Source organism: Zea mays, chromosome 5 (genome assembly GCF_902167145.1).
Source record: "Zea mays cultivar B73 chromosome 5, Zm-B73-REFERENCE-NAM-5.0, whole genome shotgun sequence".
In the NCBI taxonomy this organism is placed as follows: domain Eukaryota; kingdom Viridiplantae; phylum Streptophyta; class Magnoliopsida; order Poales; family Poaceae; genus Zea; species Zea mays.
In genome coordinates, this window is record NC_050100.1 from 16,574,177 (window position 1) to 16,601,529 (window position 27,353).

The 27,353-nt window shown below is 44.2% G+C and overlaps 1 pseudogene; it reads left to right on the forward strand.

The window, feature by feature from the left end:
- LOC103628040 (probable E3 ubiquitin-protein ligase BAH1-like 1) overlaps positions 1-27,353 on the forward strand; it is an 85,920-nt pseudogene that overhangs the window by 15,883 nt on the left and 42,684 nt on the right.

Sequence of the window (27,353 nt, forward strand, 5' to 3'; positions counted from 1 at the left end):
CAGGATGAAAAGGGAGATAGCTCGATATGTATCGGAATGTGACACATGCCAGAGGATAAAGGCAAGCCACTTGAAATTAGCTGGAGCTTTGCAACCTCTATCTATACCTTCGTGGAAATGGGATGACATCAGCATGGATTTCATTGTGGGTTTGCCCAACACCTTCCGTCATCATGATTCGATTTGGGTTATTGTGGACCGGCTAACGAAAGTGGCACATTTTCTCCCAGTGCAGACCACTGATAAGGCTCAAAAGTATGTAGAGTTGTACATTGACCGGATCGTGTGTTTGCATGGATTGCCCCGGACCATTGTTTCTGACCAAGGAGCCCCATTTATTGCCAGATTTTGGGAACAACTGCAGGAGTCTTTGGGAACCAAGCTAATCAGAAGTTTGGCTTACCACCCTCAGACTGATGGTCAGACCGCGAGGGTAAACCAAATTCTTGAAGATATGTTGAGGGCTTGTGCAATCGATTATGGCAAGAACTGGTATAAGAACCTCTCTTTGGCAGAGTTTGCTTATAACAACATTTATCAATCCAGCCTAAAGATGGCACCCTTCGAAGCTCTCTATGGGAGAAGATGCAGAACACCACTCAATTGGTCTCAGCCTGGAGAAAGAGAAGTTTTTGGACCTAACTTAGTGACTGAAGCCGAAAGGAAGGTCAAACTAATCAGGAAGAATCTAGAAGCTGCTCAGGCCAGGCAAAAGAGTTACCATGATAAAAAGAAGGAAACCTCTCCAGTTCGAGGTGGGAGATTTCGTCTATTTGAAGGTATCACCCACCAAGGGAGTGCAGAGGTTTGGGATCAAGGGCAAGTTAGCCCCTCGCTACATTGGACCTTATGAGATCATAGAGGCATGTGGACCCCTGACATACAAGTTGAAGTTACCTCCAAAAATGTCTGCCATCCACAGTGTGTTCCATGTATCTCAGCTAAAGAAGTGTGTTAGATTGCCAACCGAGACCATAGCAGAACCAGAATTGGAGATAGAGCCAGATCTATCGTACCAAGAGTACCCTTCCAAGATTCTGGATTGCAAAGAAAGATCAACTCAGGCTAAATCGATCAAGATGTATAAGGTCCATTGGAGTAATCACTCAGAGGAAGAGGCTACTTGGGAGACTGAGGAATTCTTGCGATCCAACTTCCCCGATTGCCTACCTAAGAAAATTGGTACGTATTCATGCCCCACCCCTCCTCCTGCCCTTCGAATCTAAATTTAGGTAATATAATCTTAAATTGAAAAGAATAAGCTATAAAACCAAAATTCAAAAGGGCTTCCTTCTGAAGTTGCAAAGAGAACGACATTCGAAGAGCAGTTTGCCTTAATAAATAAAGCATCGACTTCAAGTAAGTCTCACTCTTCGCTTCACCCCGGTAGGACTCCGACCCGAATCTTGGGACGAGATTCCTTTAAGGGGGGAAGGCTGTGACACCCCAGTGTCACTTAGGGTTCTTCCTTAAGCTAACCCCAACTTATTATCACATGCAATCTCAATGAAGGGATAAAACATTAAAAATGAGAACAAAGATTTATGTTGAGTCTTCTTAAACCCTCCTTAATCTTGTCATGAATCCTAAGGAAGGAAAACTCTCAAACCCTAATTAATCCTAAGTGAACCATTTAAGCATAAAGGGTAAATGGGAGAAAACCTTGGGAGAAAATACAAATTTTGGAGAAAACCAAATTACAAAGTTTTAGTTCACTAATTAACTAACAAAGCATAGTAAGTAAGTTTTGCCTTTTAAACTTTTTAAAATCCCCAAAACAGCCCCTAAACTAATGCACTTGGGGGAAATTCAGAAATCTGAATTTCAGCCCCCTCCCAAAGATCAATCTCGTTCTCTGTTTTTCAAAACTCAAATCAAACAAGTCCAAATATCAAAGTTGTGCCAAATTCCCTTGAACACGCCCTGGAAAAGTTTGAACTCAAACCAATTTCATTTGACACAGTTTTGGCGCAGTTTTACCTCGGGACTCAACCTTGTGACACGACAACTCTCTGTACACTGCCCCAAACCGCTCGACTTCCACACACAAACGACAAATCTCTGTCGGGGGAGCAATTCTTGCACAGTGATCATGCCCAAATTCGCAAAGATCTTCAACCTATGAGCGCTTGAACTCGGGCAGAAGCAAAACGCCACGTGTTCGATCGCTTGCCTGACCGGCCGAGCGCGGACTTGCCGCGACAGCGCGCCTCGCGCGTGGTCGCTCCGCTGTGCGCACTTGTGTCGTGCCCACGCCTATAAATGCTTCCAGAGACCTTAGCCGTTTGCACTTGCACACCCCGAGCCTCGCCCGAGCCAGAGATCACTGGAGTTCACCGTGAAAAGCGAGCACCGCCGCCCGCCATCCCTGCCCAGGCTCGACCATCGTGGCCAGCCGTTTCTGTTGAACCCTAGCCTCGCCCTAGCCCCTGGATTTCTTCCCAGTGAAGCCGTGAAGCTTCTCCAAGCTTGAGACGAGGCATTGCCTCACCGGAGAGGTGGTTTCACCCTCGCCGGACTTTGGTCTTCCGCCGCCGCGCGTGGACCGAGCTAACCAGTGAGTCTTCTTCCAATTCCTTGCACCCACATCTTCCCTAGCATCCCGTGAAGCTCTCTGACCCATTCAATTGATCTATCGCGCCGTGAGTAGGCCGAATTCCTCGCCGCCGATGAGCATCTCCGCCTGCACACGTGGACCGGCCGACTCCGACCATCCCCGACGGCGACCCGCACATCGTCGTGATCCTCGAGACCTCCCATACGTCCTCGACCACCTCACCGGAGCAACCTCGCCGCTGGTAAGCCCCTCCACCTCTTTCTTCTCCGCGGCCACTGTTCCATTAGGGAGGGACCGCGAGTTTGATTTCCAGAAACCCTAGGGGGTTTTCTACAGAGCCGTAGACTCAGATGAATAGTGCCCCGGGGACCTGTCTGTAATTCCTTTAAAATCTTTCGCCAGGGACCCCAGCGCAAAACTGGTTTTCTTTAAACCATTTTCGATTTAATCTTTATTATTCAGCAAAAGACTTAGGAAATTCATAACTTGATAAATACTTGACCAAATTTTGTCAAACCAATTTTGCTAGATTCTGAACATTATGGACTATCAATTAAAAATACTAAACCCCATGCTTTCTGTTCTAATTTTTAGAGTTTGGAATTAAATACAGAAACTGACCAAACTTTATTTAATTAGAGAAAAATTGTTATGCTTATGTGCTGAACTTGAGAAAATTTGTAGATGTTCAAACCCCAATTAGACATTGTTTAAAATCAGTGGGAACCCAAGTATTGAAAATTTAAGAAGGGATATCTATTAAAAGCCATTTTTGCCCAAAACTTAGGAAAATCATAAAGGCATTAAAAGATAATGAACAGTAAGTGCAATTATTTTTCCTAGCCTACTTAAGTAACAGAGGAGCTAGGAAAAATAAAAAGACCACTAGTCTAGAACAGAATTAAAGTGAAATGTTTTATTTAGCATTATTCCAACTAGAAAACAATTATTAAAATTATAAAAACAAATCCAATATGGTTAATAAGAATCCAGTGGACTTGTAGCCACTAGAACCCCACTGCAAAAATAATAAACACCCAGCTCATCATTTTAAGTAGGGTAAACAAATAAAACTTGATATTGGGTCCTATTTCAAGTAAATCATGAGCAACCCAAAAATAATGCAATAATGGGCAAATAAAATTTTACTAAACCAATGATAAGATAAGCCACCAGAGAAAAATGCAAACTCATTTGAAAGATGTAGAAAGGTAACTTTTGCCAACACTTCATGAAAAAGGCCATTCAATCCAAATAATTCCTACCACCCTTTCCTTAAGCAAAAAGATGCCAAACTTCAGAATGATTGCTCTTGCACAAATTAGAAACTAGGAAAATCAAAAATCTGTTGTTTGATATTTTTCAACTATAGTGGTAGTAGAGAGCACCCCTTTTGCTAGAAACTTTGAAAAATCATAATAAAATAACTATTAAGTATTAATGGCTAGAAATTTGTGCAAAGTCATGTTATAACATCTAGATGCCAGCAAAAATATGTCTTAAGGAATAACCTTCTGTTAAATGGTAGTTGTATTTCAAACCACCCCTTATGCCCAAATATTTAATAATTTTTCTAGGAAGAACTACTTACTTGTTAAACCCCAAATTTTGAAACAGAGGATTATACACCAGTAAGAAGCCACTGTAATTTTTGCAGAATTTTTGGAAATTTATTAATATAACTTGTAGTTCAAACCCACCTTAAAAGCATAAAGGAAATAAGAAGAAGAAAGGAAAATAATAAACCTCGCTCCAATAAGTTTAACTAGAAATCTTATCAAATTCTCAGTAGGACATTAAAAGGAAATCAGTGGAACCCCAAAATAGACTTACCACTTAGTTTGACTAAGCTTGACCATGAATTGCTAAGTATGCCACAAGAATCTTTTGTAGCAAGAGTAAACCCTACCTGATTTAAGTGGATTAGTCACCATCAAAGTTTAATTGCTAAACTACATATCATATCATGCATATATCTTACTCAATGCATTCATTAGACTGCAATCTCGCCGACGGAGAGTACGTGCTCATCCCCGAGCAAGGAGCTGTCCACGAGGAAGATCAGGAGCAAGCCCCCGAGACTGCCACTAAGGATCTCCCCGTAGCCCCAGCATTTGAAGGCAAGCCCCGGTTTATGCATAACCGTATTTATATATGCTACTTTATTACACTTAATGTTTGTAGGCTTGTAATGTGCACTTAAGTGTAGGAGTTGCTTGAAACCTGTAGTTGCATGAACTTAGGATTCCTTTTTGAGATGAATACTAGTATGCTAGGTCGAGTAGCTGCTTTGCTTACTAGGATCTCGGTAGAAGTCGAGTGATTTTTCTAGCACTCGTGCGAGGTCAAGAATTGATTGTATTCATCTTGATAACGAGATCTATGATGGTCTATGGACTTGGATCCAGGGAGGATGCCATGTCCATGAGACGGGAAAAGGAATTAAGGATTAAGGTGTGGATACCTGAGTCAAGCGTTTAAACGTACTAAACACATGTCGGGAAATATGGTAACCGGTAAACCTAGTACCTGAGTGAAGCCGGGCGCAGACTTTTCCCCTCACTCGTCCTGAGACTGGGTCTCCCATGCTAGCTATGGTGGGTACAAGTGCGGTCACTGCACGGCGGCAGCCGGGGTCAGTGGAGCATTGTATGCCAAGGCGGTGAGCCCTGGCCACGAACGGGGAATCGATGGGGACGGTTGACATGTGTGGGGACGGAGTGCCCTTACATGTCGTGTGTTTAGGTTTACCTTGCAAGGATAAAACTCGATTCAAATCGTCTGCTTCTCGCAGCTAATGAGACTGCTTGACCCCTTGTACTACATTGAGTAAGAAGTGAAATGAGGTTTACATGAGATAACTGTTGTTTGCACTAAATGCTTGTTACCATGTATGCTTAGAAGGAGCAAACTTAGCTAAAGGTAATGATACTAGAATTTGAAAAGCTAAGAATGGATTTTAGAAACAGCTAGTGCTTTTGGCAAACCAAACCCCTCAGCCAAACAACTGCATGGTCTAGAGGTAGAGGAGTGGATTCCTCACACCGGGTAAGTCTAGCTGAGTATTAGTATACTCAGCCTTGCTTGTGGCACAATTTTTGCAGGTACGCTTCAGGACATGGTTGACGGTGTGACTTGGCCTACCACCCTGCCACAGGGTTGGACGATCGAGTGGGATGCTGCTCCAGCAGGAGAGGAGCAAAAGGAGTAGTGGGCTAGGCCTTGCCCGATTCCTCTCTACCGACGATATCGATTATCCGCTGCATTTTATTTGCGAACTTTTATCAGCTACTTGAAAAACTCCAATTTATGTAATAACTCCAGTACTTTAATTTGAGGTTTCCTGTTTTATTGTATTTCTTCTGTGGCTCACCATTGAGTGGGTTTGTGGTATTTGATCCTGGTTAAGTGGCTTTATCAGACTAGATTTGAGGGACTGACGGGTTATTCCAATTTAAGTGTGTTACTGCCCCCGAGGCGTGACTTAGGCACTTAAGCAGGAATAATTCGGGTGGTTCTGCCACACACGCGATTTTTATCCCGTGGTTCGGCCAAGTAATACTTGCCTACTTCCACGTTGTGGCGTCCCAATGGACGAGGGTTGCACTCAACCCCTTTCAAGTGATCCAATGATCAACTTGAATACCACGGTTTTTCCTTTCTTTGACGTTCTCCCGTTTGCGAGGAATCTCCACAACTTGGAGCCTCTTGCCCTTACAATGATGATCACAAAGGAAGCACGGAAGTAAGGGAGGGGAGAGCAACACACACAAGACTCAAATCACAGCACAATCATGCACACAAGTCACAACTTGAGCTCAAAACACAACCCACGGAGTTCACAACTCAAATGGAGCTCAAGTCACTATCTCAAAGAATCAAATGCGCGAAGTTGGAGTCTTGGAGGCTTAGAATGTTTCTTGAATGCTTGGGTTAATCCTCCATGCGCCTAGGGGTCCTTTTTATAGCACCAAGGCAGCTATGAGCCGTTGGAGGACAACAAGGAAGGCCAAAGTTGCCTTCTGTCGGGTGGCACACCGGACAGTCCGGTGCGCCACCGGACAATCACTATAGACGGTCCGGTGAGGATCTGTTTCCTTTTCTGGCGCAGATGACCGTTGCAGCGCCGTGGCAGTTGGCGCACCGGACAGTCCGGTGCCCCCTGCCGACCGTTAGCGCGAGCCACGCGTCGCCCGCGGATTGCGTGGCCGACCGTTGCGTTGGCGACCGTTGGCTCACCGGACAGTCCGATGCACCACCGGACAGTCCGGTGAATTATAGCCGTACGCCGCCAAATTCTCCCGAGAGCGGCCTGTTCACCGGAGGCCAGCCTGGCGCACCAGACAGTGTCCAAGCCAAATCTTTTGCATCTCTTTTCTTTTCTTCTTTTCTCTGTTTCTAGCACTTAGACAATATGTGTTAGTACTCAAAACAATGTACTAAGTCTAGAAACGTACCTTGTTACATGATTTGCACTTCTCTTCATTTGGCACATAATAACTCACTCACTATGTGTTGGACACTTAATCACCAAAATATAATAGAAATGGCCCAAGGGCACATTTCCCTTTCACTTTCCCAACCTTGAAAGAATTAGTAATTAAGAAATCTCTAAGGCATTCATACCATGCTCTTGGGGCTTGCTTAAGTCCATAGAGCGCCTTAGAGAGCTACACACATGGTCGGGGTACCTGTCATCCTCAAAGCCAGGGGGTTGTTCCACATACAACTCCTCCTTTATTGGCCTGTTGAGGAAAGCGCTCTTCACATCCATTTGAAACAACCTGAAAGAGTGGTGAGCGGCATAGGCTAATAATATTCTAATAGACTCTAGCCTAGCCACAGGAGCAAAAGTCTCCTCAAAATCCAAACCTGCGACTTGGGCATAACCTTTTGCCACGAGTCGAGCCTTGTTCCTTGTCACCACCCCGTGCTTGTCTTGTTTGTTGCAGAACATCCACTTGGTTCCCACAACATTTTGCTTTGGACGTGGCATCAGGCTCCAAACTTCATTCCTCTTGAAGTTGTTGAGCTCTTCCTGCATGGCTAACACCCAGTCCGGATCTTGCAAGGCCTCTTCCACCCTGAAAGGCTCAATAGAAGAGATAAACGAGTAACGCTCACAAAAGTTAGCTAATCTTGAGCGAGTAGTTACTCCCTTGCTTATGTCACCCAGAATCTGGTCAACGGGGTGATTCCTTTGAATCGTAGCTTGGACTTGAGTTGGAGGGGTCAGTGGTGCTTCTTCCTCCATAACTTGTTCTTATTGTGCCCCCCCTTGATCGCACGCCTCTTCTTGAGGAACCTGTCCATCATCTTGAGTGGGGGGATGCACCATTGTTGAGGAAGAAGGTTGATATTGCTCTTGTTGCTCCTGTGGTCGCACATCTCCAATCGCCATGGTGCGTATTGCGGCCGTTGGAACATCATCTTCATCTATGTCATCAAGATCAACTTGCTCTCTTGGAGAGCCATTAGTCTCATCAAATACAATGTCGCTAGAGACTTCAACCAAACCCGATGATTTGTTGAAGACTCTATACACCTTTGTATTTGAGTCATACCCTAGTAAAAACCCTTCTACAGCTTTGGGAGCAAATTTGGAATGTATACCTTTCTTCACCAAAATGTAGCATTTGCTCCCAAATACACGAAAGTAAGAGACATTGGGTTTGTTACCGGTAAGGAGTTCGTAGGAGGTCTTCTTGAGGAGACGATGCAGATCGAGCCAGTTTATGGCGTGGCAAGCTGTGTTCACAGCTTCCGACCAAAACCGCTTGGGCGTCTTGAACTCTCCCAGCATCGTCCTCACCATGTCGATAAGCGTCTTGTTCTTCCTCTCTACCACACCGTTTTGCTGTGGTGTGTAGGGAGTGGAGAACTCATGCTTGACACCTTCCTCCTCAAGATACTCCTCAACTTGTAAGTTCTTGAACTCGGACCCGTTGTTGCTCCTTATCTTTTTCACCTTGAGCTCAAATTCGTTTTGAGCCCTCCTTAGAAAGCGCTTTAGGGTCCCTTGGGTTTCTGATTTATCCTACAAAAAGAATACCCAAGTGAAGCGGGAAAAATCATCTACAATTACAAGACCATACTTACTTCCCCCGATGCTAAGGTAGGCGACGGGTCCGAAGAGGTCCATGTGAAGAAGCTCCAGTGGTCTTGATGTAGTCATCACATTTTTGCTGTGATGAGTGCTTCCCACCTATTTCCCTGCCTGACAAGCTGCACAAGGTCTGTTTTTCTCGAAGCAGACATTGGTTAGTACTAACACATGTTCTCCCTTTAGAAGTTTATGAAGGTTCTTCATCCCAACATGTGCTAGACGGCGATGCCACATCCAGCCCATGCTAGTCTTAGCTATTAAGCATGCATCTAGATCGGCCTCCTCTTTCGAAAAATCAACTAAGTAGAGTTTGCCGTCTAATGCACCCTTAAATGCTAATGAACCATCACTCCTTCTAAAGACAGACACATCAACATTTGTAAACAAACAATTGTAGCCCATGTGGCACAATTGACTTACAGACAGGAGGTTGTAACCAAGCGACTCTACTAGAAATACGTTTGAAATGGAGTGCTCATTGGTGATGGCTATCTTGCCCAAGCCTTTGACCTTGCCTTGGTTCCCATCTCCAAAGATGATCATATCCTGGGAATCCTTGTTCTTGACGTAGGAGGTGAACATCTTCTTCTCCCCCGTCATGTGGTTTGTGCATCCGCTGTCGATAATCCAGCTTGAGCCCCCGGATGCATAAACCTGCAAGCTAATTTACACTTGGGTTTTAGGTACCCAACTCTTGTTGGGTCCTACAAGGTTAGTCACAATAGCCTTTGGAACCCAAATACAAGTTTTATCTCCCTTGCATTTGGATCCCAACTTCCTAGCAATTACTTTTTCATTCTTACAAAAAATTGAAAAAGAAGTGTTGCAAGCATGGTAAATAGTAGAAGGTTCATTACATACTCTCCTAGGCACATGATGCACAACATGATTTCCCCTAGGCTTACTTCTACCATGCACATAAGTAGAGTTAGAAGCAAACATAGCATGTGAATTAAACGCATCATAACTCCTATTATAATGAGCATTCCTAGAAAATTTTCTATCATAAATGTAAGCATGACATTTTTTAGAACTACTAGCCATAGGAGCCTTCCCTTTCTCCTTGTTGAGAACGGGAGCCTTTTGACTTGTTAAGTTCTTGGTTTCCTTTCAAAAACCAAGTCCATCCTTAATAGAGGGGTGTCTACCAATAGTGTAGGCTTCCCTAGCAAATTTAACTTATCAAAGTCAACCTTGCAAGTCTTAAGTTGAGCATTAAGACTTGCCACCTCATCACTTAATTTAGTAATGGACGCAAGATGTTCATCACAAGCATCAATATCAAAATCCTTGCATCTATTGCAAATTACAACATGTTCTACACATGAACTAGATTGATTAGCTACCTTTAGCTTAGCATTTAAATCATCATTCAAAATCTTTAACCTAGAGATAGATTCATGGCAAGCAGATAATTCAGAAGATAGCATCTCATTTCTCTTAGATTCTAAAGCAAGAGATTTTTGCACACTAACAAATTTATCATGCTCTTCATACAAAATATCCTCTTGCTTTTCTAAAAGTCTATCCTTTTCATTTAAAGCATCAATTAGTTCATTAATCTTTTCTACTTTAGCTCTATCTAATCCTTTGAACAAGCTAGAGTAATCTATTTCATCTTCACTAGACTCCTCATCACTAGAAGTAGAGTACTTGGGGGAATCTCGAACACTCACCTTCTTTTCCTTGGCCATGAGGCAGGTGTGGCGTTCGTTGGGGAAGAGCGAAGATTTGTTGAAGGCCGAGGCTGCCAGTCCTTCATCGTCGAAGTCGGATGACGAGCAGTCCGAATCCCATTCTTTACCAAGGTGCGCCTCACCCTTCGCCTTCTTGTAGACCTTCTTCTTCTCCCTCTTCCCGTGCTTTTCTTGTTCCTGGTCATCATCATTATTGGGTATTGTGCTATGAAATGACCAGTCTTACCGCATTTGAAGCAGGAGCGCTTTCCCCTTGCTTTGTTCTTGTTGGGGTACTCCTTGCGTCCTTTCAATGCGGTCTTGAAGCGCTTGATGATAAGCGCCATCTCATCTTCATTGAGGCCCGCGACCTCCACTTGTGCCACCTTGCTTGGTAGCGTCTCCCTGTTGCTGGTTGCTTTGAGGGAAATGGTTTGAGGCTCGTGGACGGGTAGTGGACCGTTTAGAGCATCATCCACATATCGAGCCTCCTTCACCATCATGCGCCCGCTCACAAACTTCCCAAGAATCTCCTCGGGCGTCATCTTGGTGTACCTGGGATTCTCACGAATAAGGTTGACAAGATGAGGGTCAATTACCGTAAATGACCTTACATTAGTGAAAGGGAAATATGCCCTTGGGCCATTTCTAAGTATTTTGCTGATCAAGTGCCAACATAAATGGTTTAAGTGTGAAACTATGCCAAATGGTGGAAGAAGTGCAAATCAATAAAAAGGTATGATTCTAGACTTAGTACATTGGTTTTTGTGTACTAACATATTTTGTCTAAGTGCTAGAATCAGGGAAAACAAAAAAAGAAAAAGACTTGGCTGAAGCAGCCAAGACTCAGCAGTCTGGGTGCACCGGACAGTCCGGTGGTGCACCGGACAGTGTCCGGTGCGCCAGGCTGGCTCTGGTGAAAAGGCTGCTCTCGGGAATGCGTCGGCGGCGTATGGCTATAATTCACTGGACTGTCCGGTAGTGCACCGGACTGTCCGGTGAGCCAACGGTCAACTGCGCCAACGGTCGGCCGCACAATCCGCGCGTGACGCGTGGCCGAGCCAACGGTCTGATGGGGGCACCGGACTGTCCGGTGTGCACCGGACAGTGTCCGGTGTGCACCAGACAGTGTCCGGTGCGCCAACGGCTCCAAATCTTCAACGGTCGGCTGCGCCAGAATAGGAAAGCAATCAGCACCGGACAGTGTCCAGTGGTGTGCACCACCCGACAGAAGGCAAGGATAGCCTTCCTGGATTGCTCTCAATGGCTCCTAGCTGCCTTGGGGCTGTAAAAGGGATCCCTAGGCGCATGGAGGAGTACACCAAGCATTCTTTGATCATCTCTAAGCACCAAGTCTTCATTCTAGCGCGTTTGATTCTTTGTGATAGGAATTTGAGCTCCTCTTGAGTTGAGAACTCCGTGTGTGAACTTAGAGCTCAAGTTGTTACTAGTGTGCGTGTTTGAGTTGTTGCTTTTGAGACTTGTGTGTGTTGCTTTTCCCTCCCTTACATCCGTGCTTCTTTGTGATCATCATTTGTAAGGGCGAGAGGCTCCAAGTTGTGGAGATTCCTCGCAAACGGGATATAGTGAAAGAAAGGAACATCGTGGTATTCAAGTGGATCCTTGGATCACTTGAAAGGGGTTGAGTGCAACCCTCGTCCATTGGGACGCCACAACGTGGAGTAGGCAAGTGTTGTACTTGGCCGAACCACGAGATAACTCGCGTGTCTTTTGTGATTGCTTTTCTGTGATACTTGTGTTCACAAGAGCTCGCTATTTTAGCCTACTAACATATAATCAAGTTTTTGTGGCTATAAGTTTCAAGTTTCTACAGGATCACCTATTCACCCCCCCTCTAGGTGCTCTGAATTGGTATCGGAGCTGTTCTCTTCAAGAAAGGGACTAATCGCCCGAAGAGATGGATCCTAAGGGAAAGGGGATGGTGGTCAACGACAATGAGAAGGAGTCCATCTTCAATGAGCCAAGGGACGACAAAGCCAATGACTCCAGCTCGAGTCAAAAGAAGAAGGATGGAACAAAGAAGAGGCACATCAAGAAGATTGTCTACTACGACAGCGACGAATCTTCCTCTTCTCAAAAGGACGACGAATACGAGGAGAAAAAGAAAACGGTTAACTCAAACTTTTCTTTCGATTATTCTCGTATTCCACATAATTCCAATGCTCATTTGCTTTTTATTCCACTTGGTAAACCTCCACACTTTGATGGAGAGGACTACAGATTTTGGAGTCACAAAATGCGTAGCCACTTGTTCTCTCTTCATCCAAGTATATGGGAGATAGTAGAAAATGGAATGCAATTTGATAGTTCGGATAACTCCATGTTTATCAATGAACAAATCCATAAAAATGCACAAGCTACTACTATTCTTTTAGCATCCTTGTGCAGGGAAGAATAAAATAAGGTGAGCGGCTTGGACAACGTCAAGAAGATTTGGGACACCCTCAAGATCTCGCATGAGGGGAACGACGCCACCATGCTCACCAAGATGGAGTTAGTGTAAGGCGAACTAGGAAGGTTCGCGATGATCAGGGGAGAGGAGCCAACTCAAACGTACAATAGGCTCAAGACCCTGGTCAACAAGATAAGGAGCTATGGGAGCACGAGATGGACGGACCACGACGTTGTCCGACTTATGCTAAGGTCCTTCACTGTTCTTGATCCTCATCTTGTAAACTCTATTCGTGAGAATCCTAGGTACATCAAGATGACGCCCGAGGAAATACTCGGAAAGTTCGTAAGCGGGCGAATAATGATCAAGGAGGCAAGATATGTTGATGAGGCATTGAATGGCCCAATCCACGAGCCTCAAACCGTTGATCTCAAAGCAACAAGTAGCAGGGAGACGCTACCTAGCAAGGTGGCGCAAGTTGAGGCGGCCAGGCTAAATGAGAATGAAATGGCCCTCATCATCAAGCGCTTCAAGACGGCGCTCAAAGGTCGCAAGAAGCATCCCAACAAGAGCAAGACGAAGAGAAAGCGCTCCTGCTTCAAGTGTGGTAAGATTGGTCACTTTATTGCTAACTGTCCCGATAATGATAGTGACCAGGAACAAGGAAAGAGCGGAAAGTGGGAAAATAAGAAGACCTACAAAAAGGCAAAGGGCGAGGCACACCTTGGAAAGGAGAGGGATTCGGATTGCTCCTCGTCCGATTCCGACAACGAAGGACTCGCCGCCTCAGCCTTCAACAAGTCGGCTCTCTTCCCCAACGAGCATCACACCTGCCTCATGGCAAAGGAGAAGAAGGTAAGTACTCGAAGTACCATTACGTATGCTTCTTCATGTGATGATGAGTCTAGTGATGATGAAGTAGACTACGCTAGTTTATTCAAAGGTTTAGATAGAACTAAAATTGATAAGATCAATGAATTAATTGATGCTTTGAATGAGAAGAATAGACTGTTAGAGAAGCAAGAGGATCTTTTATATGAAGAACATAATAAATTTGTTAGTGCGCAAAATTCTCTTGCTCTAGAAGTTAAAAGAAATGAAATGCTTTCATATGAATTATCTACATGCCATGAATCTATTTCTAGCTTAAAGAGTATTAATGATGACTTTAATGCTAAGTTAGAAGTAGCTAATAAATCTAGCTCATGTATTGATCATGTAGTAATTTGTAATAGGTGTAAGGATTTTAATGTTGATGCATGTATCGAGCACCTTACTTCTATTGCAAAATTAAATGGTGAAGTGGCTAGTCTTAATGCTCAACTTAAGACTAGCAAAAATGATTTTGATAAACTAAAATTTGCAAGGGATGCCTATACTATTGGTAGACACCCCTCTATTAAGGATGGGCTTGGCTTTCGAAGGGAAGCCAAGAACTTAACAAGTCATAAGGCTCTCATCTCCGCCAAGGAGAAAGGGAAGGCCCCTATGGCAAATAGTAGTCAAAAGAACCATGCTTTTATGTATCATGATAGGAAGTTTTCTAGAAATGTTCATCATGATAGGAGTTATAATGCTTATAACTCACATGCCAGGTTTGCATCAAGTTCCAATTTTAATGGTAGGCCTAGGAGAAATTTTGTGTCTCATGCTCCTAGGAAAGTGTTTTATGAATCTACCACTATGTTTCATGCTTACAATGCTAAGTTTGTTCTTTCATGTAAAAATGAAAAAGTAATTGCTAAAAAGGTAGGGGCCAAATGCAAGGGAGACAAGCCTTGCATTTGGGTCCCTAAGGCTATTGTAACTAACCTTGTAGGACCCAACAAGAGTTGGGTACCTAAAACCCAAGCCTAATTTGCCTTGCAGGTTTATGCATCTGGGGGCTCAAGCTGGATTATCGACAGCGGATGCACAAACCACATGACGGGGGAGAAGAAGATGTTCACCTCCTACGTCAAGAACAAAGATTCCCAAGATTCAATCATATTCGGTGACGGGAATCAAGGCAAGGTTAAAGGACTAGGAAAAATAGCTATTTCATCCGAGCATTCCATCTCTAATGTGTTTTTAGTTGAATCGCTCGGTTATAACCTGTTGTCCGTTAGTCAACTTTGTCATATGGGTTATAATTGCTTATTCACAAATGTAGATGTGTGTCTTTAGAAGGAGTGATGGTTCATTAGCTTTTAAGGGTGTACTAGACGACAAACTTTATTTAGTTGATTTTACAAAAGAGGAGGCCGGTCTAGATGCATGCTTAATTGCTAAGACTAGCATGGGCTAGCTGTGGCATCACCATCTAGCACATGTAGGGATGAAGAACCTTCACAAACTTATAAAGGGAGAACATGTGTTAGGTCTAACAAATGTGACTTTCGAAAAAGAAAGACCTTGTGCAGCTTGTCAAGCAGGTAAACAAGTGGGAAATGCTCATCACAGCAAGAACGTGATGACCACATCAAGACCCCTGGAGCTGCTGCATATGGACCTCTTCGGACCCGTCGCCTACCTCAGCATCGGGGAAGTAAGTATGGTCTTGTTATAGTTGATGATTTTTCCCGCTTCACTTAGGTATTCTTCTTGCAGGATAAAACAGAAACCCAAGGGACCCTTAAACGCTTTCTAAGGAGAGCTCAAAATGAATTTGAGCTCAAGGTGAAGAAGATAAGGAGCGACAACGGGTCCGAGTTCAAGAACCTTCAAGTGGAGGAGTACCTTGAGGAGGAAGGAATCAAGCACGAGTTCTCCGCTCCCTACACACCACAGCAAAATGGTGTGGTAGAGAGGAAGAACAGGACACTCATAGACATGGCGAGGACGATGCTTGGAGAGTTCAAGACGCCCGAGCGGTTTTGGTCGGAAGCCGTGAACACGGCTTGCCACGCCATAAACCGGGTCTACCTTCATCGCCTCCTCAAGAAGACTTCGTATGAGCTTCTAACCGGTAACAAACCCAACGTTTCATACTTTCGTGTATTTGGGAGTAAATGTTATATTCTAGTGAAGAAGGGTAGAAATTCCAAATTTGCTCCCAAAGCTGTAGAAGGGTTTTTGTTAGGTTATGACTCAAATGCAAAGGCGTATAGAGTCTTCAACAAATCATCGGGTTTGGTTGAAGTCTCTAGCGACGTTGTATTTGATGAGACTAATGGCTCTCTAAGAGAGCAAGTTGATATTGATGATGTAGATGAAGAAGATGTTCCAACAGCCGCAATACGCACCATGGCGATTGGAGATGTGCGACCACAGGAACAAAAGGAGCAAGATCAACCTTCTTCCTCAACAATGGTGCATCCCCAACTCAAACTGATGAACAGGTCCATCAAGAAGAGGCGTGTGATCAAGGGGGAGCACAAGATGATCATGTTATGGAGGAAGAAGCACCTCAAGTCCCTCCAACTCAAGTCCGAGCGACGATTCAAAGGAATCATCCCGTCGACCAGATTTTGGGTGATATAAGCAAGGGAGTAACTACTCGCTCTAGATTAGTTAATTTTTGTGAGCATTACTCTTTTGTCTCTTCTATTGAGCCTTTCAGGGTAGAAGAGGCCTTGCTAGATCCGGACTGGGTGTTGGCCATGCAGGAAGAGCTCAATAACTTCAAGTGAAATGAAGTTTGGACCCTGGTGCCACGTCCAAAGCAAAACATTGTGGGAACCAAGTGGGTGTTCCGCAACAAACAAGACGAGCACGGAGTGGTGATAAGGAACAAGGCTAGACTTGTGGCAAAAGGTTATGCCCAAGTCGCAGGTTTGGACTTTGAGGAGACTTTTGCTCCTGTGGCTAGGCTAGAGTCTATTCGCATTTTGTTAGCCTATGCCACTCACCATTCTTTCAGGTTGTTCCAAATGGATGTGAAGAGCGCTTTCCTCAACGGGCCAATCAAGGAGGATGTGTACGTAGAGCAACCCCCTGGCTTTGAGGATGAAGGGTACCCCGACCATGTGTGTAAGCTCTCTAAGGCACTCTATGGACTTAAGCAAGCCCCAAGAGCATGGTATGAATGCCTTAGAGACTTTTTAATTGATAATGCTTTCAAGGTTGGGAAAGCCGATCCAACTTTATTCACTAAGACTTGTGATGGTGACTTATTCGTGTGCCAAATTTATGTCGATGACATAATATTTGGTTCTACTAATCAAAAGTCGTGTGAAGAGTTTAGCAGGGTGATGACTCAAAAGTTTGAGATGTCAATGATGGGCGAGTTGAACTACTTCCTTGGGTTCCAAGTGAAGCAACTCAAGGACGGGACTTTCATCTCCCAAACGAAGTACATGCAAGATTTGATCAAGCGGTTTGGGATGAAGGACGCCAAGCCCGCAAAGACTCCAATGGGAACCGATGGACATGTCGACCTCAACAAAGGAGGTAAGTCCATTGATCAAAAGGCATATCGGTCTATGATAGGGTCTTTACTTTATTTATGTGCCAGTAGACCGGATATTATGCTTAGCGTATGCATGTGTGCTAGATTTCAATCCGATCCAAGGGAGTGTCACCTTGTGGCCGTTAAGCGAATACATAGATATTTAGTTGCTACGCCTTGCTTCAGGATCTGGTATCCAAAGGGGTCTACCTTTGACTTGATTGGATACTCAGACTCCGATTATGCTGGATGCAAGGTTGATAGGAAGAGTACATCAGGGACGTGCCAATTCTTAGGAAGGTCCCTGGTGTCTTGGAGTTCTAAGAAACAAACTTCTGTTGCCCTGTCCACCGCTGAGGCCGAGTATGTTGCCGTAGGACAGTGTTGCGCGCAACTACTTTGGATGAGGCAAACCCTCAGGGACTTTGGCTACAATCTGAGCAAAGTCCCACTCCTATGTGACAATGAGAGTGCAATCCGCATGGCGGATAATCCTGTTGAACACAGCTGCACAAAGCACATAGACATCCGGCATCACTTTTTGAGAGACCACCAGCAAAAGGGAGATATCAAAGTATTTTATGTTAGCACTGAGAACCAGCTAGCCGATATCTTTACCAAGCCTCTAGATGAGAATACCTTTTGCAGGCTGCGTAGTGAGCTAAATGTCTTAGATTCGTGGAACTTGGATTGATCTATAGCATACATGTGTCTTATGCCTTTGATCATGTTCTTTTATGCATATTGCTGCCTAATTATGGTGCTCAAGTTGTACACATGATCCCCGGACCTCACAAGTACATTTGTAAGTGATGCATTTATTTAGGGGGAGGTATGCTAAAACTTGACACTTTGAGACTAACCTTGTGTTTGAGTTTACTTGTTTAGTCTCAAAAGTAGATTGAAAGGGAAAGGTGGACTTGGACCATGAAAGACTTCCACTGCACTCCGATGAGAGGGTAACTTACTCCAAGTTCATCTTCATACTCTTATTGCCTTTTATTCTTATTTGAAGATTTTGGTGAGGCAATGGGGTTTAAGGGCCAAAAATGATCCCGTTTTGGTGCTTGATGCCAAAGGGGGAGAAATTAAGGCCAAAGCAAGAAATGGATCAGCTACCACTTGAGAATTTTGAAAATAGTAGAGTTAGAGCTTTTGTTTTGTCAAAATACTCTTATGGTCTCTTATTGTCAAAAATTGGTCTCTTGTGGGGAGAATGTTTGATTATGGGAAAAGGGGGAGTTTTTTTAATCTTTGATCAATTTCTCTTGGAATACCTCTCTCTATGCCTCAACAAGTGAATTTGACTTAGAAATAGGAAATTGAGTTTGATTTGCAAAAACAAACCAAGTGGTGGCAAAGAATGATCTAAATATGCCAAATTTGAATCAAAACAAATTTGTGTACGCATTCGCATTGAAGTTGCACTTCTTTTAGTTGCTTTTTTTGTGTTGGCATAAATCACCAAAAAGGGGGAGATTGAAAGGGAAATATGCCCTTGGGCCATTTCTAAGTATTTTGGTGATCAAGTGCCAACATAAATGGTTTAAGTGTGAAACTATGCCAAATGGTGGAAGAAGTGCAAATCAATAAAAAGGTATGATTCTAGACTTAGTACATTGGTTTTTGTGTACTAACATATTTTGTCTAAGTGCTAGAATCAGGGAAAACAGAAAAAGAAAAAGACTTGGCTGAAGCAGCCAAGACTCAGCAGTCTGGGTGCACCGGACAGTGTCCGGTGCGCCAGGCTGGCTCTGGTGAAAAGGCTGCTCTCGGGAATTCGTCGGCGGCGTACGGCTATAATTCACCGGACTGTCCGGTGGTGCACCGGACTGTCCGGTGAGCCAACGGTCGACTGCGCCAACGGTCGGCCGCGCAATCCACGTGTGATGCGTGGCCGAGCCAACGGTCTGATGGGGGCACCGGACTGTCCGATGTGCACCGGACAGTTTCCGGTGTGCCAACGGCTCCAAATCTTCAACGGTCGGCTGCGCCAGAATAGGAAAGCAATCAGCACCGGACTGTCCGGTGCACCACCCGACAGAAGGCAAGGATAGCCTTCCTGGATTGCTCTCAACGGCTCCTAGCTGCCTTGGGGCTATAAAAGGGATCCCTAGGCGCATGTAGGGATGGCAGTGGGTACGGTTATGGGCAAATAACCGCGGTTTTTTACCCGTCGGGTACGGATATGGTGGATTTTCGTATCCGCGGGTACGGGTATGGATACTATATAGTATCCGCGGGTAATAATTTCGCGGGTATGGATATAGACTATCCATATCCGTCACCCGTTGGGCATATGACATGTGGGCCAGATCTTATTCTCCCAGTCAGCCAGTCACCCAGTCCCATGCGCCGATGACCGATCAGCGGATGCGCATGCGCCAGCCCCGTGGCCCGTGGGCCTTACGAGTTATGACTCAGCGTCAGCAAGCAACAGGCCAACAGCCAACAACAAAAGTCCTAACCCTAGCCGCCATCGCCAGGCTCCAGTCCTCCTCCATCGCTCGGCCGCTCGCCCGCTCCAGGCTCCAGCAGGCAGTAGATCCCGGTCCCGACTCCCGACGACCCGACCTGAGCGCGCAGCACCGACCACGGCGAGCAGCGACCAGCGAGACGACGAGCAGCGACCTGAGCGCGCAGCACCGACCACGGCGAGCAGCGAGCCCGACCTGAGCGCGCCGCCCCGACCCGAGCCCTCGGCCCCACCTCAGCCTCGCCGTCGGCCGCCTCGGGCGCTGTCCGCGCGACCGCGCCTCCACGCCTCTACAGATTGCAGGTTAGTCTATTAGCCGCGCAGGTTATTCTGTTAGCCTTGCAGGTTAGTCTGTTGTCTGTTAGTGATTTTGCCCTTTGTTAGCCTTGCAGGTTACTCAATTTCAACCTCTCTGTTTATACAGATTGTGATGTCAACTCCCAACGAAAATAGCAACACTCAATTTCAACCTCCCTCATCTCAAGCATCTGTTGAGGGTGGAAGTGGGCTTCCAGAGAATGTGATAAATGTTGAACAAGATGGTGATGAGGATGATGAAGAAGTAGAAGTAGAAGAAAATGGGAGAAAAAGAAAATTGAAATCTGCAGTGTGGAGTGAATTCAAGAGGGTAAATGTTGGAGATGTTTGGAAGGCAAAGTGTAATTATTGTTCAAAGAAGCTTTCGGGTGTAACAAAGAATGGTACATCTCATTTGAAAGCCCATCTAGAGACATGCATCTATCGAAAGAGGAATCCTACAGATAAGATACAAAGCTCTTTGAGGTTCACATCTAGTAGCGAACAAGGACAAGTGTCGGTGGAGAAGTATGTTTTCGACCAAGATGTGGCGAGAAAGGCCCTTGCTGAAATGGTTTTTTTGCATGAATATCCATTGTCCATTGTGGATCATGTTGGATTTAGAAGGTACTCAAGTGCTCTTCAACCGATGTTTAAGATGATCACTAGAAACACTTTGAAGAATGACATCTTTGGGATTTATGAGATTGAGAAGAAGAAGGCCTTGAGCTTTATGCAGAAGAATAATGCAAGAATTGCAATAACGACTGATATGTGGACAACTGAGAATCAAAAGAAAGGCTATATGACTGTTACCAGACATTTTATTGACCAAGGATGGCAGCTTCGAAGTTGTATTTTGAGGTACCTTGCTGTCCTTTACCTATTAATTGACATACCTTGCTGTCCTTTAGCTATTAATTGATATAGCATGCTGTATGCCTGTATTTTTATATGTAGGTTCATTTATGTTCCATCTCCACATACTGCTGAAGCACTTAGTGATGTTCTTATGAAATGTCTAATGGATTGGCACATTGATAAGAACATATCTACCTTAACCCTTGATAATTGTTCCACTAATGATGCACTCATCACATTGATGAATCAAAAGTTGTGAGGAAAGAAACCTTTGTTGGGTGGCAAGCTGTTACATATGCGTTGCTCCGCACACATATTAAATTTAATTGTCAAAGATGGTTTGGAAGTAATGGGTAGTGGGATTGAAAAGATTAGAAATAGTGTTGCATTTTGGTATGCTACTCCTAAAAGACATGAGAGATTCCAAGAAATAGTTGCACAAGTTAATGTTGAATGCAACAAGAAATTGTCACTTGATTGCAAAACTAGGTGGAACTCTACTTATATCATGCTTAGTGTTGCTATTTGTTACAAAGAGGCTTTTGATCGTTTGGCTGAATGTGAAAGAGCTTATGATTTTTCTCCAAGTGAGGACGAATGGAAGTTTGCTAGTGAAGTTTGCGATAGGTTGAAATTGTTCTATGAAATTACTGAATTGTTTTCTGGAACACAATATGTAACAGCTAATGACTTCTTTCCAAAGATATGTGCAATTAGAGGACACATGAGCAAGTGGCTAGAGTGTGATGATGAGTTAATCAAGTCCATGTCAAGTCGTATGATTACAAAATTTGATAAATATTGGACTGACATTCATGGTCTAATGGCTATTGTTGTTGTTCTTGATCCAAGATACAAATTTGGAATGTTGAAAGCATGCTACACACGTCTATTTGGTGCACAAAGTAGAGCAATGCTAGAGATAGAAAATGTGAGGAAATTATTTGATGAACTGATTAAAGAGTACAACAACAAATGCATTAAACCTGTTACTAGTGGTGGACAAAATGCATCATCATCTTGTGTTTCTAATGCTTCCACATATACGGATGAGTTGTTCTCTGCCATGGAAGAAGAGCTCGATGACATGTGCAGTGATGAAGAAAAGGCTAAGTCTGAGCTTGATCTTTATGTGGATGAAGGTCGTATTCCCAAGTCAAAGGAATTTGATATATTAGGCTATTGGAAAATTTCTGGGATACGGTACCCTACTCTAAGGATGATAGCCCGTGACATATTTGCTATTCCTGTTACAATTGTCGCTTCAGAGTCTGCTTTTAGTACTAGTGGTAGAGTGCTAAGTGATCATCGAAGTCGACTTACTGCCAAAACTTTAGAGGTTTTGATGTGTGCACAAAATTGGCTTCGTGTTGGTCAAGCAAAAGGTACAAACAATACATCTTTAAAATTATTGTATGTCGTTGTAACTTGTATGTTTTGATTTCAGTTTACTCTCATTTGTTGTACTCTCACTTATTGTAGGAAAAGAAGATTATATGGGTTTGTGGACTTGTCTTGAAGATATACAAGAAGAACTTGTGGTACGTTGTAAGAACTAGCATATTCTTTTCTGATAATTACCATGACTTCATGATATATATATAACTAATTATATATCATTGTAGGAACTCTCCTTTGGATTCTCCACGATGCCAAATGAAGATATTTGAAGGAAAATTCACAAGATGTCAAATGAAGTTGAATGCCATTCAGCCATGCTCATTACTATAATTTGTTGTTGCATTTGGAAACTATGTATGACTGTAATTTCATTCCAAGAACATGTTTTATGATGTATTGTACTATCTTTGCTACTTCTACTACTTGCTATGGAGTATGGACTATGTCACTATGGTGAAATGTTGTTGTAAGCCTAGAATGTTATCTATTTATGTTGTTGGAATGTTGAAATTATTGTTTGGAATGTTGAAATTATTGTTTTGGAATGTTGAAATTATTGTGTGGTGCTAAAATTATTATTTGAGGTTGTTGGAATGTTAAATTATGATAAATTTCTGGTACAATGTATTGGAATGTTGCTGAAATTTTAGTGGGCGGACGGGCGGGTAACGGTTATCCGTTGGATAACGGATACCCGGCGGGTACGGGTACGGATACAGATCCGTACCCACGAGCGTAAATGGGTATGGGTATGGGTTTGGTTTTATTTCGTGGGTATGGATACGCGATCCATATATCCGCATTATACCCGCCCGATTGCCATCCCTAGGCGCATGGAGGAGTACACCAAGCATTCTTTGATCATCTCTAAGCACCAAGTCTTCATTCTAGCGCGTTTGATTCTTTGTGATAGCAATTTGAGCTCCTCTTGAGTTGAGAACTCTGTGTGTGAACTTAGAGCTCAAGTTGTGACTAGTGTGCGTGTTTGAGCTGTTGCTTTTGAGACTTGTGTGTGTTGCTTTTCCCTCCCTTACATCCGAGCTTCTTTGTGATCATCATTTGTAAGGGCGAGAGGCTCCAAGTTGTGGAGATTCCTCGCAAACGGGATATAGTGAAAGAAAGGAACATCATGGTATTCAAGTGGATCCTTGGATCACTTGAAAGGGGTTGAGTGCAACCCTCGTCCATTGGGACGCCACAACGTGGAGTAGGCAAGTGTTGTACTTGGCCAAACCACGGGATAACTCGCGTGTCTTTTGTGATTGCTTTTCTGTGATACTTGTGTTCACAAGAGCTCGCTATTTTAGCCTACTAACATATAATCAAGTTTTTGTGGCTATAAGTTTTAAGTTTCTACAGGATCACCTATTCACCCCCCTCTAGGTGCTCTCAATTAGTCGAATGATGTCATGATCTGTCCATCTTGTGCTTCCATAGCTTCTAATTTTGTTGACCAGGGTCTTGAGCCTGTTGTATGTCTGTGTTGGCTCCTCTCCCCTGATCATCGTGAACCTTCCCAGCTCGCCTTCCACCAACTCCATCTTGGTGATCATGGTGGCATCGTTTCCCTCGTGTTATATCTTGAGGGTATCCCAAATTTGCTTGGCGTTGTCCAAGCCGCTCACCTTGTTGTATTCATCCCTGCACAAAGATGCTAGCAAAACAATGGTAGCTTGTCCATTCTTATGAATTTGCTCATTAATAAACACAGGGTTATCGGTACTGTCGAAATGCATTCCATTTTCAACTATCTCCCAAATACTAGGATGGAGAGAAAATAAGTGACTACGCATTTTGTGACTCCAAAAAGAGTAGTCCTCTCCATCAAAGTGTGGAGGTTTACCAAGAGGAATTGAAAGCAAATGAGCATTGGAATTGAAAGGAAGACATGAATAATCAAATGAATAATTTTGATTAACCGTTTTTTTTCTTTGAAGAGGAGTCGTCGTCGTCGTGTGGTGAAGAAGACGAGGCATCACTGTCGTAGTAGATGATCTTCTTGATGCGCCTGTTCTTCTTTCCATCTCTTTTCTTAAGACTCGAGCCTGGGTCGGTTGGCTTGTCGTCTCTAGGCTTGTTGAGGAAGTACTCCTTTTCCTTGTCGTTGACCACCATCCCCTTTCCCTTAGAATCCATCTCTTCGGGCGATTAGTCCCTTACGTGAAGAGAACGGCTCTGGTACCAATTGAGAGCACCTAGAGGGGGGTGAATAGGTGATCCTGTAGAATTCAACACTAAATTCCAACAAGCTTGATTATATAATATTAGTGCGGGTTAATCAAGTCAATAAGACGAGCTCTTGCAAACACAGACAATCAAAGAAGGAACAATCACAAGAGACGCGCGATTTTATCCCATGGTTCGGCCAAGTAACACTTGCCTACTTCCACGTTGTGGCGTCCCAATGGACGAGGGTTGCACTCAACCCCTTTCAAGTGATCCAATGATCAACTTGAATACCACGACTTTTCTTCCTTATCTCTTTTTCCCGTTTGCGAGGAATCTCCATAAGTTGGAGTCTCTCGCCCTTACAAAAAAATCACAATGAAAGCACGAGAGTAAGGTTGGGGAGCAACACACACAAATCCGCAACACACACACACGCACACAAGCCAAGACTTGAGCTCAAAACGAAGCACAAAGAGTTCACAACTAGAACGGAGCTCAAATCACTAACACAATCGATCAAGTGCGTGGAGACGGAGTGTGGAAGACTTAGAATGCTTAGTGAATGCTTGGGTGACTCCTCCATGCGCCTAGGGGTCCCTTTTATAACACCAAGGCAGCTAGGAGCCGTTGGAGGCCAACAAGGAAGGCCAAAGTTGTCTTCTATCGGGTGGTGCACTGGACAGTCCGGTGCACCACCGGACAGTCACTGTAGACGGTCCGGTGCGGATCTCCTTCCTATTCTGGTGCAGACGACCGTTGCAGATTCATGGTAGTTGGCGCATCGGACAGTCCAGTGCCCCCTGCCGACCGTTGGCGCGGGCCACGCGTCGCCCGCGGATTGTGCGGCCGACCATTGCGCTGGCGGCCGTTGGCTCACCGGACAGTCCGGTGAATTATAGTCGTACGCCGCCAAATTCTCCTGAGAGCGGCCTGTTCACCGGAGCTCAGCCTGGCACACCGGACACTGTCCGGTGCACCACCGGACAGTCCAGTGTGCCAGACCGAGCTAGACTTTGGCTGCACTCAGCCAAGTCTTTTGCAATTCTTTCTTTTCCTGTTTCTAGTACTTAGACAAAATATGTTAGTACTCAAAACAATGTACTAAGTCTAGAAACGTACCTTGTCACATGATTTGCACTTTTTGCTTGTTTGGTACATAACAACTCAAAGATTATGTGTTGGCACTATATCACCAAAACATTATAGAAATGACCCAAAGGCACATTTCCCTTTCAGTATCTCAGCAGTTTCCCACCGGTTTTCATTTTCAAAAAAAAACAGCTACTGGACTTCCCGTCCACCATAGCTCACGGCTCAACCGCCGGACCTTTTAAAACCACTTTTCAAAAGCATTTTTGGAAAACAAAACACTAATTGTCAAATCCATGCCATGACTCATCCATATCCGTGGACACAGACTATTCGAATAGGTTTTTAAACTCTACGTAGAAGTGTAGACTTTACCCACTAGTCTGGTTTCTGCAATCTCACTGTCGTGAGATCCGAATGCCGAAACTCTCTCTTCCCTTGCACGACTTTACCTTAGCGGTTATACCGAAAGGCACAAGGCCACCTCCATGCCCAAACCAGGACAAAACATTCCCCCTACTTGTCCTCTCGGTGCTCCCCAACCATCATAACCCTAGGGCACAGACCGTGCAAGTTCCGATAAAGCGACTTCCCATACAGTCTCGAGTGGTTGTACTTGATAAGAGTATAGGTAAGGAGCGATGACAAACTGGTCCTTAGGCGAGAGGGGCAATCCTTCATGCTCACACCTAACTTGGTTGAGCTATCACCTTAAGGCCCTCCCAAACTAGGGAGGCCCTGATCATCCCACTCAAAGGTGATAAGGGTGACAACCCTTCATCATACCATTTTGAAAAACATTTTTTTAAAACTCACCTTTTCCCAAATCATATTGTAACAAAAATGTCGAGGGGTATAAAGATGAATTGTGGCAAAGTTCTAAGGCTGGGTGGCCATATTAAGATGTCTCTTAGCAGCAAAATCATATCATGCATAAAATAATAGGCTGAGGGTTGTAGTTGAAAAGCATGGGTAATTTATGCATCAAAGGGATCCAGTGAGCTTGCCCTGCTTTAGCTGACGAAAGGGTGAGAGTTCGCGGAACTGGCTTCTTGCTCCACCGTCTGGCGTAGACTTGCAGAACTAGCCTTCACAAGACGACACGAACGCTCCGTAACTATGCAACATGAACAAGCAAACATACAAACCAGCAAGTATATCATCAAATATTTAGTATAATTGTCAGAATGGTGATATATGGATGGGTAGAGTCTTGAGAAGAATCTGTGTCATGTGGTGTTGTGATATTACTGGTGGTGGAGTGGAGGTGCTTACGAGGAGGGTGGATTGGAGGCGAAGCGACACTAGGCGTGTAGTCGGCGGAGCGGGGTAACTGAGTGGGTGGGGGTTTGCCTTGGCTAAGGGTGTTGAGTGTGTGGAGAGGGAGAGGGTAGCTGGGTGTATTTATAGCTAGGTACCTGTGGTTTAGTACGGTAGAGTTCACTGTTGATGAGAATAGTGGCGAATGAATTGTTTGACTTAGTGTGAACAGGGAAATTATAGGCACAGTATGGGACAAAAGTATTTTTGGAGTTTTCTAGAATATGAACCATGCTTAAGGGTTGGCATGGTTGGATAGGGAATAATTTGATAAGAATTTAGAAACAAGAATTATTGGAATCTGAGTTTGGATGGAGGAGTTTTGGATTTTATAATCATAGGCATAAAAAGAAAAGGGAAAGGAATATTCCTGGAATATTCCAGAATTTGAATATTTAGATATATCTGGAAAATCAATGTATTTTTGAGCAGAGTGCCAGGAATTATTTCTGGGCTATTCTTGGGCAGAGGTTTATGTTAGTGGCAATTGTTCTTACCTACTGTGCCACATGAGACAACAGTAAGGCGGGACACAAATAGCTGGAATACTGTGGTATTCTGGTTCGGGTGGGTTGTGGTATCTTGGGTCAGGTTTTATAGGATTGACGGCATATCCATA